Consider the following 22,766-nt stretch of genomic DNA (forward strand, 5'->3'; position numbering starts at 1 on the left):
CTTTATCAAATATGTGGTTTTCAAATACTTTCCCCTATTTTATAGATTGTCATTTTACTTCAGTGATAAAGTCATTTGAGGTATGATTGTTTTTAATTTTAATGAGGTCCCATTTATCAATATTTTCTTTTGTTGCTTGTGCTTTAGGTGTTCAGTTTAAGATACCATTGCCTAACACAAGGTGCTGAAGATTTTTCCTTTTGTTTTCTTCTAGGAATTTTAGAGTCTCGGGTTCTAATATTTAGGTCTTTGATCCATTTGAAGTTGATTTCTCTGTATGGTGTAAGGTAGGGGTCCACCTTCATTCTTTTCCATATGGAAATCCACTTTTCCCAGCCCCATTTATTGAAGAGATTATTCTATTCCAATTGAATGGTCTTTGTTCCCTGTCAAAAATCAGTTGTCTGTAAATGTGGGGGTTGATTTCTGAGCCCTCAATTCTTTTTCATTAGTATTTTTGTTGGTCTTTGCGCCAGTATCATGCTGTGTTGATTACTGTGACTTCGGAATAAGTTTTATAATCGGGAGTTATGGGTTCTCCAATTTGTTCTTTTTTCAAGATGGCTTTGGCTATTTGGGGCTCCTTATCCCTCCATATAAATTTGATGATTGATTTTTCCCTTTCTGCAAAGAAGACTGCTGGAATTTTGATTGGAATTACATCAAATCTGAAATTGTTTTGGGTAGAGTAATCTTAACCACCTACTTAGTCTTCTAATCCATGTGCACACAATATGTTTCCATTTATTTAGATGTTCTTCTGTTGAGTATTAATTATGATGACAGCTATTGCTTATTTCATTGTCTAATGTGGCTTTATAGAGAAAATGTCATTGAGGTTGCTTACACATTTCTATAATTCATCAGTATTTCCTCATCAGAAGAAAATGTGACTACAATGTAGAAATGTCTTTTTCAACAAAAAATTAATTTTTTAAAAGAATAAAAAATAGTTTTTGAAATTTATTGTTGTTTTCACTGTTCTCTCTTTCTGAACATATGTCCCATACCTTCTTTAATATAAGAGATACTCATGTGCCTTTGAAGAATTGTAGGGTAGTTTTTAGATACTTTAAGAAGGCAAAGGTCAGTGGCTTGACCTGAGATCCCCCACATGCCACTTACCCTGCAGTATGCCCACTGTCCATGCCTTGGACTGTATACTTTTCTCATTTTCTTGTTTCCTTTTTCAATTATTTTTTTTTTAATTTTTAAAGAAGGTTTATATTACATAAATGTACCTGAAAAAATAAGGGATTCCCATGTGCCCCCTCCTTCCCACTCTCACACTTTTCCCAATCAATAACATCTTTCATTAGTGTGGTACATTTGTTATAATTGATGATTATATACTGAAACATTGCTACTAACCATGGACTACAGTTTACGTTATAGTTTATACTCTGTCCTGCAAAACTTTGTAAGTTATGACAAAACATACAATGGCCAGTATCTGTCACTGCAGTGTCAAGCAGAACAAATCCAATGTCCCAAAAGTGCCCCCATATTACACCTGTTCTTCCATCTCCCATATAATCTTTACCTTAGACCATTGTTTATTCCCCAACCTTGAGGATTATAGGATGTTGATGCCCACTCTGCTTCTAATTGAGAGGGGGCTTAGATTCCATGGAACAGATGGATGGAGATATCTCTTTTGCAGTGGTGCAGACATTCTGTTCCTTGGTGTTGCTCATTGTCATCTCTTTGTTAGTTGTCCTTGGTGAGTCCAATGAACTGGAGAGTAGGTATTGCAACTCTGATGAAATTGAAACTTAGCTTAGAATTATATACTGCCTAAGATTTACCTCCTAAAAGCCTTCCTGTTTCTCAAATGTGGCCTCTTTCTAAGCCAAACTCAGATATAAACTCACTACCTTCACTCTGATGTGGGACATAACTCCTGAGGCTGAACCTCCCTGGCACTGAGTGATTATTACCAAATCCTGACTAGAAATGAATCTGGAAAAAGACCTTGACTAAAAGGGGAAATGTTAAATACAACTGAGTATAGTGCAGAGATTTCAAAGTGAGTGAAAAGCTCATTATCAAAGTTATACTTATGCAAGTCTCAAAAGGATCCCATTGCCTGCCACAGTAAACAGTGCCTCCAATAGTGGGTCTCCTGAGGGCTCTAGAGACATCCAGAAACTATAAGCAGGGCAGAGAGCTCAGGAATTCTGCACCCTGTCTTTGGAAAATATTTTCCCCAGTGTAACAGAGTTACTCTTTTATAGACCATGGTTCTTCTGCCCCTTTTATTTGAACCTATGATTAGCACTATACTTGATAAATGCATGTCCCAGAGACTTTTATCTTTGGTCTGTCCATGTGCCAGATGAGCCCTGGATTTCAGCAGAGTTTTCTAGTTTCTTAATAAACTTTTATTTCCTTCCCTATTCTTTGGCATTTCCTTAAATTCTTTCATGCTACATAAGCCAAGAACCTAGAAGCCTAGAAACCAAAGCCATGTAGTAACAAGTCTGTATGGATAGCTTTCCAGAGCACATGAAGGCTTGTAATATATTTAAGGGCAGGCTATCTAGATTAGAAAGTGATAGTCAGACCTCAAAGTGTTCTCAGGCCAGAGATAATCTAGCTAGTTCTGAGTTAGGAAATGATGAGACCAAAGCAGAATAACAAAAATAGACCAGGTATACACAAATAGGATTCCCAGAGATGGGAGCACACCAACCACACCTCAATGAAAACCAGCAGGCACTCCCCCTAATAACATACTACCTGAACAGCCCATTTAGACTAGAGCACAACCCAAGATCCAACATGAAACTGAAATTGAAAAGGAGCAGAAGGAGGACAGAGTCTGACCTCCCCATGCTTCAGCCTTATCTTTACATATCTTTAAAGGCAATATATATTAAAGATAGGAGAAGTTGAAATATCATTAAATAGTCTATGTAAATCTCTTTTTTGCAAATGCTGAAATGAGATTGAATCTTACCCAAATTAGGTCACTTACAGAAATAAACTACCAATTCTTTGCCTATCTGAGCAGTAATATAAAAAAATCTTTAATTTTACTGCAGAAACAATTATAAAAATTCATTGTTTAAAAATATTTGGCATTACTTCCACAGTTAGTTTTTGTTAGTTTATTAAATGGACCCTAAGTATATCCTTGAGAATAAGCAAATTAAAGTACTTTGATTTTCAAGGAAATTATCAGTTATAAAAAAGAACAAAAATGCATTAACAATCTCTTCATGGATATGAAATAGAAATTGTAATGAATGTAAACTATATAACATAAAATATATTAATTTAAAGGAATACAAAAATCATGATTATGGGTATATTTAAATTTATAGTAGTCAGAGGGCCAGTTCAAGCACAAATCAAAATCTTACAAAATTACATCATTTTAATACATAATTTAGAGATCTAGTTTTTGCAATATCCTTGCCTGGATTTTTTTTGGACTAATAATAGAAAATATTCTAAGATATGTGAGGTGATTATAATAGTGGCTGGCACATCAAAAACACTGTATGAGAGTTGGTTTTTATTATTATCTTAGTCCAATGACCAGCAGAAAGAATCCATAACAAATATTAGATAATTCAATCCTCTGAAATAATAATTTCAAAATCAGGTATAGGTAAGTATGTGCTTTCTCTTTTCTGAATTTAGAAGTATTTAAAATACTCTTTCCATATGTAGAATTAGCAGACCAAAGCATCATTGTTCCAATTTAAGTTTTTCTTCTAAGTGATTTTAATTCTGGTTTTTGAAGGTGCTTATACAAAAATAGATTTGAAATCAGTAGCATTTTTTATAAGCTGTGATATATATTTTCCAGAATAATTCTGGAATGTTTCTTAGATTTCATCAAGAAGTCTGTGAGATATTCCTGTACATTTAGTAGTAATTCAAAAGCTCATATGAAAGTACTTTTTGCTCAGAAGCTTAACAAATATAACTCCTCTACCATGCATGAAGTTCGTCTCTTAGTGCTATTTTCAGGCCATGTGATGGACAGAATCTAATAGCCATAATGGTTTACCTAGGCATATGAAGTTTAGATCTCTCTGAGAATTCAAACTTATTTATACTTTAAAAGTTTTATATAATGGAAATTCTACTTGAGTGTGGGGAGGCTTCACTTACTGTCTTTTAGGATCCTTCATCCTAAGGACTTAAGTGCTTCACATCAATTCCTTCAACACCCAGAGGGCATTCTGTATGTCTTTCTTATTCACAGGCCCATCCTTATTGAACATCCAATTATGTTCCATTTTCTAGTTTGAATGACACCTTCAGTATTCTACCATGTGCAAAGTTGTTCTATTTTATAAATGATCATATATATATGACCATACAGTGATCATAATTAATGATCATGGATAATTAACCCACTTGCAGTTCAAGTTACTATTTCTCCCAACCTCACCATAGGATATTTTATACTTCATAAACTATCCTTTACTTTTCTGGAGTAGTGATCCACTGGAATTGTATATTTTGTTATCATTCATTCTGTAATTAAAATACGCAAGACCATAGGTACTCCAGTATAAGGGAAGTATCACTCCTTCACAATTTTACAGGTTTTTTAATTTATTAGGTCAAAGAATTGTGTATACCTTCCCTCACTGAAGATCCTTTCATCTGTTTCTTAAATTATAAAATAAATTAACAATAGAAGTTTTAATCATCATGGCATATATATTTCAAGACAGCATCTTATAAGGGAGGAAGCATGATTTTTAGATGCATTTCTGCTATATTTTCTATTAACTCAGGTAAGTATTTTGTATTTATAAGCTCTTTCTTTGTCTATAGGATTGTGGCAGGGTAAGGAATGAAAAAGAATGCAGTCTGTATTCTCTAAACACAAAATCTATTCAAAATATACCTGAAATTTTATTTCATATACTTGTTTAAAATTTCCAGAATGATAGGTGGCAGTGGCAATTAAGGATCTTCCCTTTTTAGCAAAGCAACAAAATATTTTAGTACAATTATCACACCCTATTTCTTTTTTTTTCCTCTCCAAGCTAATTCCAATTTCCCAGCCATTGTTTTCACAATCCTAATTATTCGAGGTTCCTTCATTGGACTAATGAAAGAATTTTATAAAAATTGTAAAATTTTTATTGAATGTCCTTAGGTGAATTAATCAAATATGAATTTTATTAACCTCATAAAAGTTCATAATATATGAAATTATTTTAATTATTTTTAAATATTTCTAAACCATTTAATGGGTTTGTTTTTATTTTTGTCTTTATAAGGTATATTCAATAAATCAAAAGATAAGCATCATAATGTGATTTAGTCTTCTCATAAAGAAACAGAAATTTTCCTTTGAAAAAAACCACATTATAATACTTCATATAGATTTTTTTCAGCCTACTTGATTTATTTAAAATACTTAAAATGATTTTACCAGCTCTTTAGTATTTTGTTTGTAAATTACTTACCAAGGGCCTATTCTGAGCCAGGAGTTGTAATTAGTGCTGGCAATACCATATTTTGTAGGCAAAATTTTCTGTCTTCACAAAGTTGACATCTAGGCTAATGGTGTTTGACATGCTTTTTAATTCTTTTAACATATTTTTAAAATTTTAATAATTTTTAAGGCTTTAAGATAAGTTATTCATTGATTATTTACAATTTATATGTATATAAGTATAATTAGAGGGATGAATATTAATCACTTGGACACTTGTAAGTTTGTAAGTTACTGGAGCTAATTTATTATATATAAATTCATAAATATTAAATGCTTTATGTAAAATTTGCAAATAAAGAGTCCTAAACTTGATAATAGTTTTGCAAAACAGAATCTAAACATAATAATAAAAGTCTATACACTGATTAACTCCTCTTTGAAACACTGAATTTCTTATTACTGATAATGACCTATTCATTTCTGATATTAATTATACTCTTAAGATGAAAGACTATATTCTATGTTGGTCAAATTAAACATAGCTTAAATGCTACTATGAAGACGCAATGAAAACTGTCAACTGAACTTTTTCAAAAGCTTCCCAAAAGTCATTACAACCTTCCCATGCAATCTGAATTGCTGTAAATGTGCAAATTATTAAAAGGAGCATGTTCCTAGTAACCTGGTAAATTTGATTAAGTTGGCAAAATGGCCATGTGGAGAAATAAATTAACTTTGAATAATTTAACTTCTATTCACTGTTTTGACAAATTGGCCACCTTCTCTGCGGGTAGGACTTTAAGTTAGTTCTTTTGATACTGTTCAAAAGGTACCTGAGTCTCCGTTTCTTTTTTTATTTTTTCAAACATTTTTATCTCTGTTAAGGAGATTATATAATTTCTATTTAATTATATAATCTCATTACTGTCTCTTTAATTTCTCTCGTGTTCTCCTCTTCTTCATCCTACAATTGACTCATTCCCAGTGAATTTTTTATTTTAGATAATGAATTTACTTGTAAAATTTTCATTTTGCTCTTTGTACATTTTCTGTTTCTTATTTATAGTTTCTATCTTTTCCTTTATTTCATTTTTTTTACCTCAAGGAGTATAATTATAATAGCTGCTTTAAAATCTTTATATAATAATTCCAATATTTGAGTCATTCTACAATGTCATCCAACATCCAACAAAAATCATACATTTGTCTTGTTTGCCTTTTCTTTTGAGAATGGATCATATTTTCCTCAGGACCTTATATGGAAGGTTCAATGCGGATCAGCAGAATATCCATGTCTACAGAAAACAACATGACTTTAAAATGCTGTTTGACCTAAAGTAAGGGGGAAATGGAAAGGAGAAATGAGTTTATATGGCTACGAGTTTCTAAAAAAGAGTCTGGAGGCTGGCAGAAGGATTGCCCTCATGCACAACTGAGCAGAGTCAGAGAGACAGATAAAGCAGATACAACCCCCAGATATTGGTTCCTATGAAGGCTAAAGAGACCCATGAGAGTTATGGTCATGGCCGATGGGGTTTACTACCAGGGCAGATGGCCCCTCTCTGGAAATGGTGTTTATGTGTGATGAATCTGGACTCAGATGGGATCTCCCTTCATAAGACTTTCATACTAATCTGCTGGAGGTGCAGTTAACGTTGGGGTTTAAGATATAGTTAGGGGATTTGAATCTCTGGACTGATAATGTGATAGCCAGGTCCTGAGCCTCAACAGACTCCAGCACCTACAATCTGATTTATTGGACTTACCACACTCAGCTAAGATGGAGTTGAAGAAGGACAATCACCACACCATGGAGCCTAGAGTGATTACAACTGAAAATGGGAGGATGGCAGCCAGCATCCATGTGGAATCTGAGCCTCCTCTTGACATAGAGGTGCAATGGACACAACCAATCCAATGTCCACATAGAAGAGGTGGCATTGGATTGGGAAAAGTGGACATGGTGGACGATGGGTATGGGGAAGGGCAGGAAGAGATGAGAGGTGGGGGCGTATTTGGGACGTGGAGCTGCCCTGGATGGCGCCTCGGGGGTAATCACCGGACATCATGGATCCTCACAGGGCCCACTGGATGGAATGGAGGAGAGTATGGGCCATGATGTGGACCATTGTCTATGAGGTGCAGAGGTGCCCAAAGATGTACTTACCAAATCCAATGGATGTGTCATGATGATGGGAACGAGTGTTGTTGGGGAGGGAGAGGGGGGTTGGGGGGGTGGGGTTGAATGGGACCTCACATATATATTTTTATGTAATATTATTACAAAGTCAATAAAAAATAAAATAAAAAAAAAGAAAGGAAAAAAAAAAAGTAATATTTTGGTGTAAGGTTTTTTTTTTTTGGTTTGGTTTTTTGCATTCTAGACATTGCGAATGGTTTTTTTTGTTTTTGTTTTTTTTTTTGGCAGACCCTGGGTTCTATCATAATCCTCTGGAGAATGTTTGAACATTTATTTTTGTAGGAAATCAACTATTTGAGTTCAAATTCTTGTTTGCAGTAGTTCAAATTTAGGTTCAGTTCTCAAAGCATTGGCCATGCTTCTTTTGGGCTTGTGTCATGTGTATGTTTCAACAGTTGGGTTGAGATTTTGCATGTGGTTCAAATAGCAGGTGAGTTCTCAAAGCATTTGCTTTATCAGTTTGCATCTGTTTAAAGCATGTATGATTCACAAGTTAACCTGGGACTTTTTTGGGTTTCTTCTTCTGGAATTTCCTCCACATAGTCTGTTCCACTCTGACTCGTTTCCATTTCTCTTTTGGCCTGTTGGATCCAGGTTTTCTATCAGATGTTAGCTGTCCATGCTGTGTTACAGTACAACTGATGACCACTCTTCTCATAAAGAGTGGGAAAAGAAGAAACAGGAAATAAAACAGGAAAATCACCTGTGTCTATGTTTTCCAGTTTGACTCACCTTTATCATCCATATGCTTTTATTTGTTTTCCCAAGTGCTCAGGTATTTTTTGTTTTGTTTTGTTTTGTAATTTATCCAAATTTTATAGTTGTGGTCAACAAGATGGATGGGTCTTCAGGTCTTCCATCATAATAGGCAGAATCAGTACTCCCACAAAGTATACATTTTAAAATTCCATATTCTCCTTGCTCTAGTGAGTTATTGAAGGGGTTATTGGCTACATTTTGAAAGGTAATTATCCCTATAACATTCCTTAAGGTGTGACTGATGAGTCAATGGGTGACTGAAACCTGTCTTGGATTTAGTAGTAACTTGAACACATGTTTCAGTTAATTGCCACCAATTAGGTTACTGTGCCTATGGCTGCCCAGCTGCTTGGCAGAGAATAAGTGAGAGAAATCAACTTACATGTTTGCTGCCTAAAATCACCCAAATCTATTATTCTTGAATTTGAACAGCTGCTGTCCCTTCTGAAAATTGAACAAACACATCTGTCCAAGCAAACTGCTAGATTTAAATAACAAAAAAATGTTTCTGTTAAAGCAAATGTTTAAAAACAAATTAAATCCCATTGCTGCTACAGTTTTATCAGGTAATATCATTCAACTCTTTTAACTAGAAAATCATTTTGCCCAAATTATACTCATTCTTATGCTTAGTAATTTATTATTGTGGGGGACAAAAGATTATCTCTTACTTGAGTGCCTAACTTTTTAGGGGTAACTGTGACAAATACAACTAATGATTAAATTTCCAAAGAAATATTTTTATTTGCTTACTTATGGCAGAAGGTCTGACATCCTGAATATGGACCTCATTGTTAAACATCTTGTGCCAGCAAAATACTTAAAAATGCATAGCAGCAATACTTAGTATTGATTGAATTATTCATATAAATTCCCAGGATGAAGATGAGGAGAGAATCATGCCATTAAGAAATACAGAATATGCTTCTATTTTAGAAAGCCTCTGAAGATCATCCTGTAACTCTGTAACAATTTTCTCATTAATTCTCCCTTTATTTATATGCTAGATCCCTTGTGTTGGATAAGTGAATATGTAATTGATTTTAGTTTAATGTTATAGCACTACAAATTGACTTCTCTACTTTTCTCATTTTGAGAACATTTATCTTCACTCCTTTTATAGCTTCTTGAGACTCATATTTTATATACATGTGCATGCACAGTATGTATAAAATTTTATAATTGTTAGACTCAAAGAACATTGGCCATTTTGTGTTTCTTAGACATGATGATAAAATAAAGGAATTACCTTTTTTCTATGAAAAATGATACTATTTTAATAAAATAAACTAAATATGTATATAAATAATGTAAAATAATGTAATTGTTACAAACAAAAGCATTTCTAGTGCACGAGATTTTCTAACTTTGGAAGAATTCCTTCTTAAAATATACCTGTTAATTATTTCACAAATGAAATAAATAGTATCAACACCAAAGCATCCTTATCTAAAACAATAACCAGGTCTCTAGACTCCTGTATTTCAAATAGTACCTCAAATAAGGTAGGATGTGAGCTAGAAATGTATTTATATATCATTTCCTTGCTTTTGTATAGTTAGATGATTTCCAAAAATACAACAACCCAATTCTATTTGTCTCTCTCCAATCAATTCCTCCTTGTTTTGAGGAAAAGAAATTAAGTGCCAAAATTTTAATAAAGGAGATTATTTAATTCTATAAGCTCTTGCTTCAATATAAGAATAACTAGTTTATTTTCTCATTCATTTTTTAAAAAAGTATTTATTGAAGTATATCACTCATGCATAAACATGCATAAACAATAAGTTATAATAATAGTTGTGAACTTACAAAACAAACATATATAACATAATACAGGACTTGCATAACTCACCCTACCACCAATATATTGTTGTTAAACCTTTTAAACTAATGATTAAAGAGCATTGTCAAAATATTACTACTAAACAAAGTATTTTCCCCCAAAGCACACTATTATTAACATTATATCATTTATATATGAACATACATAAACAATTAAGTGTATAATAAAAGTTGTGAACTTACAAAGCAAACATTCATGACATCATACCTGGGTCCCATACGTCAACCCTCCACCAACATCTTGCATTGTCATGGGACGTTGTTACAAATTATAAAAGAATACTGTCAAAATCTTACTACTAATCATAGTCCTTATTTTACATTCAGTGTGTTTTTCCCCCAACCCGCCCTATTTTTTTTTTAAATATATTTTTTGACAGAAGTTGTAAACTTATAAACAATCATGCACATGTGCAGAATTCCCAAATAACACCCCTCCATCAACATACACAATGTGGTGGAACATTTGTTACAGATAAGATAGTATCATCTGATCATTACCATGTCCATAGTGTACATTTGACACACATTTTCCATACTGCCTCATTATCAACACAGTACGTCTTTCACATAGATGCAAGAATATTATATTATACTATTAGTCACAGTCTGTAGGTCACTTCAGCTGTATTTTTCCCAAACTTCTCCACATTCCCAACACCCTGCAGTAATGATGTACATTTATTCTAGCTCACAATGACACTCTTGCATCTGTATCATCAACCACAATTCTCATCCACCTCTTGGTTTACTGTGCTATTCAGTTCCTAGATTATTCTCTAGCATTCTATCAATTGTCATTTACATCCTTAGACTACCATTTATAGTCACATCCCCATTTATAAACTAGCTATTACTCCCTATTTGTTACCATCCATTCTATACATCTCCAATAAAGCTAATTAATACTTCTACCTACATTAGACATCAGTAGTCCCTCTCAGTCCTCTTATCTCCATTAAGAATCCACCACCTACCACCAGGTCTTGAAAATATTTTCCTACAATTTCTTCTAGAAGTTTTATGGTTCTTGCTTCTATTTTTAGGTTTTTAAAAAATCTATTTTAGTTAATTTTTGGATAAGGTATGAGATAGGGGTCCTCTTTCCTTCTTTCGGCTATGGATATCCAATTCTTCCAGCACCATTTGTTGAATGGACTGCTCTGCCCAAGCTGTGTGGATTTGACAGGCTAGTCAAAAATCACTTGACCATACATGTAAGGGTCTGTTTCTCAGCCATCCATTTGGTTCCATTGGTCTATGTATCTTTCTTAATGCCAGTACCACATTATTTTCATCATTATGCCAGGTAATATGATTTAAAGTCTGGAGATGAGGAGATGAGGGTTTGCATTTCCTTTTTTTTTTCTACTTTTTAAACACTTTATATTTCGAAATAATTTCAAACATAAAGGACAGTTGCAAAAGCAATATAAAACCTGTACAGAGAAGTCTAACACACACCTTCCCAGAAACCCCCATTAGCAACTTTTAACATTTTGCCACCGCATTTCCTTTTTATGATGCTTCTGGGTCTTCAAGATCCCTTACCCTTCCAAATAAATTTGATAATCATGTTTTCAATTTTTTTTTAATGCTGGCGGAATTTTTATTGGGATTGCATTGCCTGTATATCAGTTTGAGTAGAATTGACATCTTAATGATCTTTAGTCTTCCAATCCATGAGCATGGAATGCTCTTCCAGTTATTTGGGCCTTTTTTGATTTCTTTTAACATCGAGTTGCAGTTTTCTGAGTACAAGTGCTTTACATCATTGGCTAAGTTTATTCCTGACTATTTGAGTTTTATCTGTCATATTTTGTTTTCACCACTCTTTTGACACTTATAGTTACTTTTATTGATATAATCTTCATTTCTAGACTCTCTTCCAGACCTCTCTCTCCTGTCTTTTCTTTTCAGGCTCTAGTATGCAATTTAGTATTTCCTGAAATTCTGGTCTCTTGCTTAGAAATTCTCTCATTTTCTGTTTATCTGTGAACATTCTAATCTCACCCTCATTTTTGAAAGACAGTCTTGCTGGATATAAGATTCTTGGCTGGAAGTTTTTCCTCTTGTAGTATGTTAAATAAATCAGACCACTGTCTTCTTGCTTACATGGTTCCTGGTGAGAAATCAGCACTTAATCTTATTGGGTATCCTTTATATGTTATGCATTGCTTTTCTCTTACTGCTCTCAGAATTTTCTCTTTGTCTTTGGCATTTGACATTCTGAGGAGTATGTGTCTCAGAGTTGCTCTATTCAGATATTTTCAGGTGGGAGTACGTTGTGCTTCTTGGATATGGATATCTATGTCCTTCAGTAGGGTTGGAAATTTTCTACCATTATTTCTTCCAATATTCCTTGTGCCCCTTTTCCCTTGTCTTCTTCTGGGACACCCTTGACATGCATGGCACACCTTTTGTTGTCATTTAGTTCCGTGAGGCCTTGTTCATTTTTTCCATTCTTTTCTTCATCTGTTCTTTTATATGTTCACTTTCAGGGGCCATTTCTTCAAGCTCACCGACCCTTTCTTCTGCCTTCTCAAATCTGCTAGTATATGATTACAATGTTTTTTAAATTTCATTTATTGCAATTTTCATTTCCATAAGATCAGCTATTTTTCTATATGCTTTCAAATTCTTCCTTGTGCTCATCCAATGTCTTCTTAATATCCTTAATGTCTTTGGCCATCTCATTGAATTTATTAAGGATATTTGTTTGTACATTTATGATTAGTTGTCTCAATTTCTTTCTGTCATCTGGAGGCTTATCTTGTTCCTTTAGCTGGGCCATATTTTCCTGTTTCTTGGTGTGGATTGTAATTTTTTGTTGGTGTCTTGGCATTTGGACTACCAGAGTATTTATTCTGGGGGCAGTTTTCCTCTTTAGTTTAGGGGCCCTTTCTCCCTTGCTGGTTGTGCAGTAGGAGCCATGGTTGCATTTGGTGCTATAAGCTGTGGAGGCTCATGCTGCCCTCATTTCATCAGGGACCAATGAAGCTTCTCCCAACTTTCTCCTTTGCCAGGGGTAGGGACAGAGTCTAGCTGTGTGGAATAATCCAAGTCATGCAGACCTAGACTGTAGTTGCCCAGAGAGACTGATGAAGCTTCCCACTCCTTTCTCCCCTGTCTGGGGCGGGGATGCAGCTGCAGGTATGGGCAACAATCTATGCAGTGAGGGTCCAAGATGACCACAGTTACTCCAATAGACTTCTGATTTTCAGCCTATGACAGCTAAAGTTACCTGCAGTTATCTGGATATGCTGGTGGAGGGTCCACCAGCCTTCTCTCAGCTGGAGGAGGGGCTAAACCATAGTCTACGGCTTCAAGCTGATCTGGGTAAAAGAAATTGTTTCCCACTGTCATTTTTGGTCCTGGCTTCCCCTCTGGCTAGGAATAGGATCAAAATGGCAGCCACCTGTCTGTTTCTGACTTAGACAGATTCACACCCCAGCTGTTCCCAGGGTTATATCTTACCCAGCTGAGTCTACCAATCAGTAGCCAAAATCAGCAACCAACCATCTCCTCCTCCTCTGTTTTTGGCAAATGGAGCTTCCAATTCCAGCTACAGAATAGCTCCTGGGGCAACTCATGCCTCCAGAGTAGGATAATCACTGGCCTCCATGGCTTGGCCAATAATTTCCCAGAAAGGGTGGTGTTGGTCTCCTTAGCTTCCTCCCTGCCGGAGGAGGGGTTGGGGCTTGGCTGGAGCTGCAATCTCAGCTGGATGGGAAGAAGCCAGTCCCTACTAGCACTGTGATTTTCAGTTCACCCTGCTTCCTCTCGTGCCAGGCGTGGAGTTATGATGGCAGCTACCAGCCTCTTTCTGTCTTGGCCAGGCTCAAACTTTAGCTGTTCTCAGGATTATACTTTAGCAACTGAATTTACTCATCAGTAGCTGAAATTGGTGTCCAACTATCTCTTTCTCCCCCATTTTTCAGAAGTGGAGCATTCAATTCCAGCCGCAGAACAGCTCCCGAGGCGGTTTTTACCTCCGGTGGAGGATGGGCACCGGCCTCCGTGGCGTAGCGTGGCGTGCTCTACTTATGAGAGTTCTCTGCAGATGGGCAGTCTCTTCCTTCCATTCCTTCAAGTATGTTGCAGGATGCTCTTCCGGTCTCCTGGAGCCCCCAAACAGGTGCTTCAGCTAGCTCCAGAGGTGTTCACTAACTGTCCTGTAGCAGGAGCTGACTCCTTACTCCACACTGTCTTGTTAGTTGTCCCCTATTTTCTCATTCATTTTAACAAATAATTTTGAGTACTTTGGGAAACAGAATTTACTTAAGAGGAACTCATACGGCTTGCGGGTTGGGTGTCCCTGATTTTTTTTTTTGACAAGTAAGAAGTTATTATCTGATTTAGAGTCTCTAATTGTTAATGTTTTGAAACCACACCCTAACGGTCCAGAAACCCTGAGTTTTTTCTTTGTAATCCGACTCAACTGTCATTACTCTTATTGCCAAAAAGATAACATATTTATAAAACACCTGAGGTCTTTTAGTTCAGTGTGATTTCTCTGTACTACAATGCTTGGTGTCTGAGAGCCTTATGTCTAGAAACTCTTGATAGAGATTCTTATTAAAATTCACATTTAGAAATGTTTAACAGAAAGTATTTCTTTATGATAGGAAAGCACATTTGAAAAATCAAATAAAGCACAAAATACAGCTTTTGGAATATGAGGATAAGCTTTAGAAAAACAATGTCCAAACTAGCTGTGCTTATTCCCTTTGCAGTTCATGTATGCAAATACTTTCCAGGTGTCTATTCATTGTCATTAAAAATCTGTCCTTTTCAAAACTTCCATACATTTTATCTCCTCTCAAGAAAGCAAGATGGGATTAATTGCTCTCCTAAGGAAAATGCTATCAGATTTGAAATTTCTTTCATTGAAATTAAAAATAATTTTCTTAAAATGAAAAGAATATAACATCGACAATAAATAATTGGAGTTTTGATGGCTTGATGGTAGTGTAAGCCCATATTCTTATCCCTGTCCTTGATTGCAACTAAAAGTCTATACAAAATACATCAAAACAAAATAAATAACCAGTTGGGAAATCTGAAACATAATAGCAGGCAGATTTTGGAGAAGAATCAAAGGTTGGATATGGAATTTGCATAGTGTGGAAAAACTATAAGCTGGCTTTCCCTCAAAAGTGTGCTTCTCTCTGATAGTGGTGGCCCAATATTGACGGCTACAACAATGATAGACTTTCCATCTTCTTGGCCAATGGGATCAGGTAAAGAAACATCTTTGAATCCACCATGTATCAAGTGACTCCAGGGGGAAATAGAGCACTAAAAGGGGATTTCCTGATTCTGTATATGACCACAGAGTCTCAGGCTAACCCCTGAGATATTTATGCACAAGACAGACCCTCTACTAGAAAGTTTTGGAACCATGCATGTATATGACAGACAAAAGTGATGGTAGCTAACACAGAGAACTAAACTGAAATTTAAGCTACCACACATGGAAGGTGAGGCAGAATTTAAAGTTTGAATTTAATTTTGAATACCACTTGCTAAAACAAAAATAAGAATCTATACGGCATACAATTCACAATATCTAAGATGCAATGCAAAATCATTTGACATGCAGAGAACAAGGAAAATGAAACCCATTCTCAGGGAAAAACAATTAACATGCAAGCATTCATCTGTCCTAAGGTGGGAACTATCAGAAAAAGAATTTAAAGCTATAATAACTGTGCACTATGTGGTAAAGGAAAGCATATTGGAAATAAATGAAAAGATAGAAAACCAAAGCAGGATGATAGAAACTTAAAAGAGCAAAAATAGAAATTTCAGAACTTATTTCTCCCAAGAAACCATGGAAGCCAGAAGATTGTCGAACAATATCTTTACGCTGATTGTTTTAGTTTGCTATAGGCTGTCAATGCAAAAGTAGCAGAAATGAATTGATTTTTATAATGGGAATTGATTAGCATAAAATCTTAGTTCTGAGGCTTTGAAAATGTCCAAATCAAGGCATCATCAGAGATGCTGTCTCATAAAAGGTCATCAAGGTTTGGCTGCTGTTGATTCTTGTCACATGGCAGGGCAAGATGGCAGCTGGTCTTTGCCTTTTCCTCCAGGCTCACATTTTTTATCCTGCCTTGTGATAGAAAGGAGAGGCCCATGTAGCTAAGACCCCAGAGAGAGTTGAACCATTTGACTGATTTCAGTTTTAGCTGAAATCAGGAAGAAAGCAGAGCAACCAAGCCTGAGAGAAGAGGCCCTGGTTGCCTTCAGCTGAGCTCCAGGAGACAGTACATCCTGGAAGGGAAATCAGAGACCAGGCAGAGATTGCCTACTATCTTACTTCAATTTGTGGGAGCTGACATGGGTGAGAAGCTTCCTCTTATGGTACTTTGAATTGGACATTTCATGGCCTTGGAATTGTAAGCTTTTACTTCAAATACATACCCTTTATAAAAGCCAACACATTTCTGGTACTTAGAATTGGCAGTACATTGGCAAACTAAAACAGAAATTGCTACCAAGACTGAGGTTGTGCTGCTATAATTACCAAAAAAGCTGGAATGGTTTATAAATGAGTAAGGGGTATTTTTTGGAAGAATTGTGAGATGCTTGATAGAAAAGACCTAGATTACCTTGAAGAGACTGTTGGTAAAAATATAGACACTAAGAGACTTTTGATAAGGCCTTAGATGGAAGTGATGAAACTATTATTGGAAAGTAGAGGAAAAAACAATCCTTGTTTAATGTTGCAGAGAACTTGGCAAAATTAACTCCTGGTGTTAGATGGAAGGCAGAATTTGAAAATGATGATCTTGGACATTTACCTGAGGAGATTTCCAAAGTAAGTGTGGAAAATGTTGCAGCTTATGAAAAAATGTGAGAGGAAAGAGAAGCTCAGAACTGAATTGCTGGGTACAAAGAAACCAGAGATTGATGATTTGGGAAGTTCCAAAATTTGGAAAACATGCCCGCCAGAGGATAGTGGCCCTTGTGAAGACTTAACTAGTTAATTTGGTACTTACAATTCAGGATTGGAAATGCAGTTATCCAGGAAGGAATATTGGAAAGTTTTGCTGTTTCGTGGTTTGGAGCATTTTATGAGATCTGTATGAATGAAACAGTTGTCAGCCTGGACTTAAAGGGTCAGGGAGAGGAGAAATTAAAGCAAAAACAACTTCAAGAAGAAAACCAATGAAGCTGAGGTCTGGAATTAAGACATATCCTCAGGCCAAGAGAGGGACCCCACCCATGTGTATAGGGTGGGTGAGTGTGCCCTCGCATTTGAAGAGAGTGGCTGTTCCAAGCCCACTGTTCAGGGATAGTTTGGTCTCCCTAGGCAACAGAGGCGGTGGAGTGCCTTTCCTGGTGGTTGTGAAGAGTCAGTTCAGCACCCCACTCTTCTGAGGTGCCAAAGATTAGAGAGAATGTTACTGCCACATCTCTGTATTAAGGGAGTTAAGACTGCCCCCCAGAGATTGGGGAAAGTATGGCCATCACAACATTGTTCTTGGAGGGTGAGTTCTGGAGTTCAGTCACCGCCCAGATCCTTGATGAGGGTAGAACTGAAAAAATGACCATTGGCCAAGCCTGTGGAAAGAGTGGGCTTTCATGAGGCCACAAGGAGAAGAAACCATGGTTTTAAGATTGAGTCACAGACTTTGAAATTTAACAGAGTATGTCCTTCAAGTTTTCTGAACTGTTGGTGATGCACAACACATATTTCCTTCCCAAATTCTCCTTATGTTAATGCAAATGTTTCATTCCCCTTTGTATATTGGAAGCAGATAACTTGTTTTATAAGTTTTACAGGTCTACAGCCAGAATGGACTTTTGACCCCAGACAAAATGCATGCCTATAACTGATTTTTATGTGATATTGTACTTAGCATTGCTACTGAAATGATGTAAGGCTTTTCAAATATTGTGATATACTAAATCTATTTTGCATCTGGAAGGAGCATGTCTTTTTGGGATTCAGAGGGTGGGGTATGGCAGTTTGAAATTATATTAGGAATCTCAGAAAGAGAAAAATTTTGTTTGTGGGCTTGTCCATTCCTGTGCTTGTGAGCAAACTTTTCATTTAGATTATGTCAGTGAGGTGTGATTCAGATTGAGTCTCCAACCTCTTTCTGTATCTGCTAAAAAACAGAAACATTGGAAGAGAGATCTCTGCCATTTTTTATTCTATCTTGAGCATATATAAAAATTGTATAAAATTTGCAGTTGTTATTATAACTGAGCACAGTATCAGAAATTCTTGGAATAGCTAAAACATCTGAGGCTAAGAACCCACATAGAAAACTCAGATGCTGATGTTCTTACTGAAATTTGTGAGGCAGCTGGGTCAAAAGATCAGGGTAATTGAATAAGATTCATCAGATTCATATTGTTGTAAGGTAACATGTATTGAAAATTTACATGTTAGTCACTATGCTAAATGCTCATGTTCAGTAAATGTAATCTCCACAACGCTTTCTGCAAGAGGTACTCTTTATCTGAGAAAGATTTATCACCTTGTTCATGGTCACAACTGCAGTAACTTTGGAACAAGTTTGCTGACACTGATCTGACTTCAATGCCCGTGTTCCTCCTGACTCCAGGAATGTTTTTAGCATATCCATACATTATCTCCATCAGAAACAATTGAAAAGCTCAATTAAAATACAGATTCCTGGGCTTCATAACATTTTGGTAATTATAATTACTGAGATTTGATAAGAAATACATAATAAAAAAAAAGAATCACAGGTAATTCTGTTACTGGGATTAATAGTAAGGTAATTAGGTAGCAAAGGAAATCAAGCAGAAAGTCACAGGAAGAAGGGAAGCATTAATGGAAAATGCTGTATAAGTCCCAGGAATAAAGACAAGAGCAGTTTTTGTTTGAGCATGGAACCATACAGGGTTTTTGTAAAACATACCCATGCCTTGGATCTACCACAGACAAATGAAATCTGGGTCCTTCACAACACAGCTTTTTAAATATTCCCCAGGTGAATTTTAATATGTAGCCAGGTTGTTCATGAGCATAAAACTCTATTCTTGGAAGATTTCTCTTATTAAATGTGACCCTTTCAAAAAAAATTGAAGCATTTCTAACCCCTTTTATATGTGGCAGGCATTTGGAGTGCTTTGTTGAGTGCCCCTAACTATCCTACTTATTCATACTAGTTTCCAAATCATATATGACCCATGAACATATGATAGCATTATTATTAGTGTCCAGCAAAATAATATCAGTTAATGGTAGTATATCTGAACATTTTTATATACCCTATGTACATGCCCTGTAGAACTCCCTCCCAACCATGTGTCTCCCATCAATGACACTCTATACCAGAGTTTCTCCTCTGCCATAATTGAACCCCTCTGTGATCCAAAACTTTAAAAATGAAGCCAGATATATTGAAAAATTCAATTAGTAGGAAAATGAAATAGTAATGATAGGTTTAAAGTTTAAAAATAGCATACATACTAATTTAGAAAAACTAAAATAAAGAATAAATTGAGTATTAAAAATATATAACTTTGTTTTTGATGTTTTGTCTTTCATCACTGTGCTAGGTATATAGGGTATATAAAAATGTTTGGATATTCATTAGATATTGTCATGGTAGGTAGAGTTACACACAACAACTGAGAGAATGCTGAGCTCCTATTTGGGGGAGCTCTGTCACATTCCCCAATGGAACAGCAACAATCTCCCAAGTGCAAGGGCAAAGACCAGTGAAGAAGGGTGGTCTAATGATGGGCCCTTGATACTGATGACTATGCTTATGAGCCTGTGTGCTTGAAATTCTTAGGCAGGGTGCCTACGAGTTACCTCCTGAGAGCTTCCATGTTGCTCGAATGTGGTCACTCTCTAAGCCAAACAGCATGTAAATACATTACCTTCCCCCCAGCTTGGGACATGACTCCTGGGGATGAGCCTCCCTGGTGCCGAGGAATTACTACCCATCATCATCTGGTGATGTAACCAGAAAAAGACCTTGAATAAAAGCAGGAAATAGTAAAGACAAATGAATTTATATGGCTAAGAGACTTCACAATGAGTCAGGAGGTCATCAGAGTAGCCTCACTTATGCACATCTTAGTAGGATCCCACAGACAGCCAAAGTAGATAAAATCCAGGTGCTGGTACTCCTGAAGGCTTTGGAGGCACACAAGTTCTATGATAATGGCAGATGGCTCTGGACTTCAGTGCCTTGTGAGTGAGCCCTACTTTGGAATTTGTGCTCTGAGTGTGATGAAGTTGGACTCAGATGTGACTTTTCTACACATGCCTCTTCTGTCACTTTTACTGAACCTGTGGTTGATGCTGGGGTTAGTGTATACTCAGGAGACTTGACTCTCTGGACTGGCCATGTGCCAGCTGGACCCTGAGCCTCAGCAGAGTTGCATCACCTATTCTCTGGTTGGTTGGACTTACCCAGGTCAGCTAACAGGAAGGTGAAGATGGTCAGCCACCACACTAGGGAACAGAGAGCATCTACAACTGCAAGGAGGAGAATTGCATCTATATGCCTTATGAGATCTAAGCCCTCTCTTGATTTAGAGGTGGAGTGGACATCACTATCCCAGGGTCCACAGGATGGAGGAATAAAATATGGATTAGAGTGGACTTACTGGTATTCTACTATGGAACTATTGTGACTCTAGCAATGGAAGAAATTGTATCACTGATGTGGAGACAGTGGCCATGGTAGTTGCTGAGGGCAGGAAGAGGGAAGAAGAGATGTGATATGGGAACATTTTTGGGAGTGGGAGCTGTCCTGACTGATATTGCAGGGACAGAAGCAGGGCATTTTATATCCTGCCATAATCCACTGAATGGACTGTGGGAGAACATAAACTACAATGTAAACTGTAATCCCTGTGGTGTAGCAGTGCTCCAAAATGTTTTCACCAAATGCAATGAATGTGCCATAGTGATGAAAGAGGATGTTGACATGGGAGGAGTGGGGTGGGGTGGGGTATGGGGTATAAGGGAACCTCATATTTTTAATGTAACATTTTTTGTGATCTATGTGCCTTTAAAAATAAAAGGCAATTAAATAAAAATTTAAAAATAAAAAAATCAATTGCATATTTATGACTTAAAAATGATAGTATAATATATTTTATTTTTGTAATCTACCTTTTGAATTTATAGTTAAGAAAAAATGCTCTTCAATTCATAGTATCTCACAAAAAAATCCCATCAGGATTCTGTCATTGCTCAAATTCCTGATGAAATGGTTTATTTTACAAACTAAAAATTCAGATTTTAACCACAGATTGATACCAGAATTTTTAAGAGAGCAAGGCTAAAACACCACAGAAATCACACCATGATTTAAAATACATTTATATACCTAGATCTAAGAAACCCATATACATACCTTGTAATGAGTTATCCTTCTTGACTTCAGTTTACTAAAATGTTCTGTTTCCTCTCCCTAGAATTTATAAAATCATTTATATTTTGTTTGAAAATTCTCTATTCTCATTTTAGCAGTTTGATATTATTGATGAATTCCAAAAAGGAATATTGGATTTTATTTGTAAACTGGCCCTTTTCTCTGGGCAGATGAGATTATTTTGGATTCAGATGACAGTATGACTACTCAGTGTCATAGGGCATTGAGTACCTGCCCCTTTGGTGCACAGGGACTCACAGATAAACGGCATGGAAAGGATAGAGTTGGGATTCTTAATGTTGTAGTTTTGATGTTGGAGTTTGATGCTGAAGTCTTAAGCTGGAGCCCCGGGTAAAGAGACAGTGCCATTTCCTTGATAGTCTGCAGCTGACCTTGTGGAGAGGGGCAAAGTCTAGAGGGCCTCATTGTCTACAGCTGATCTTGTGGAGAAAACAAGATGTGAGCCCAGAGGAACCCAGGAAGCCTGGACCCTCACAGATGTCGGCAGCCATCTTGCTCCAGCACATGAAAATAGACTTTGGTGTGGGAAGTAACTTAAGCTTTTTGGCCTGGTACCTGTAAGCTCCTACCCCAAATAAAACAACCAATTTCTGGAATTTTGCATCAACACCCCTTTGGATGACTAATACACCCATCAAGACTGAGGTAAATGGAGTTAAGAGAAAGCAAAATAAGGTAACAGAATCTACTTTGGAAATAGTAATTTTGCTTGGAATGGTTATGAAATAATAAAAAAATAAGATGCAAAATAATTTGACTTGACCGTATTTCACTTGAAAGCCAGACAAGTACTCAATTTTATTGATTCCTGCTTAAAAGACTGCTTAAAGTCTTAAGAAAATAAAATTCCTTTTTTACTTAATGCAATATGCTCTTGAAAAGACTATAATAGGTTTCTCTTTCACTCCAATAACTGAATACTTCACCTTATTTTTCTAAATGATTTTCTTAGCTGAAACTTCATTGTGGTTGCTACCTATGCTAAGTTTATAACAAAAATTAATATGGAATTTTGACCTATTGGTATTGAATCTAAAAAATGCATGCAATTTTTTTACTTTATTAAGTATTGTGACCTGTTTATTGTATTATTGGACCTGTTTTTTAAAACAGCTGTATACAGCAGCTCCCTCAAGGA

Source organism: Dasypus novemcinctus, chromosome 13 (genome assembly GCF_030445035.2).
Source record: "Dasypus novemcinctus isolate mDasNov1 chromosome 13, mDasNov1.1.hap2, whole genome shotgun sequence".
NCBI classification, from domain to species: Eukaryota; Metazoa; Chordata; class Mammalia; order Cingulata; family Dasypodidae; genus Dasypus; species Dasypus novemcinctus.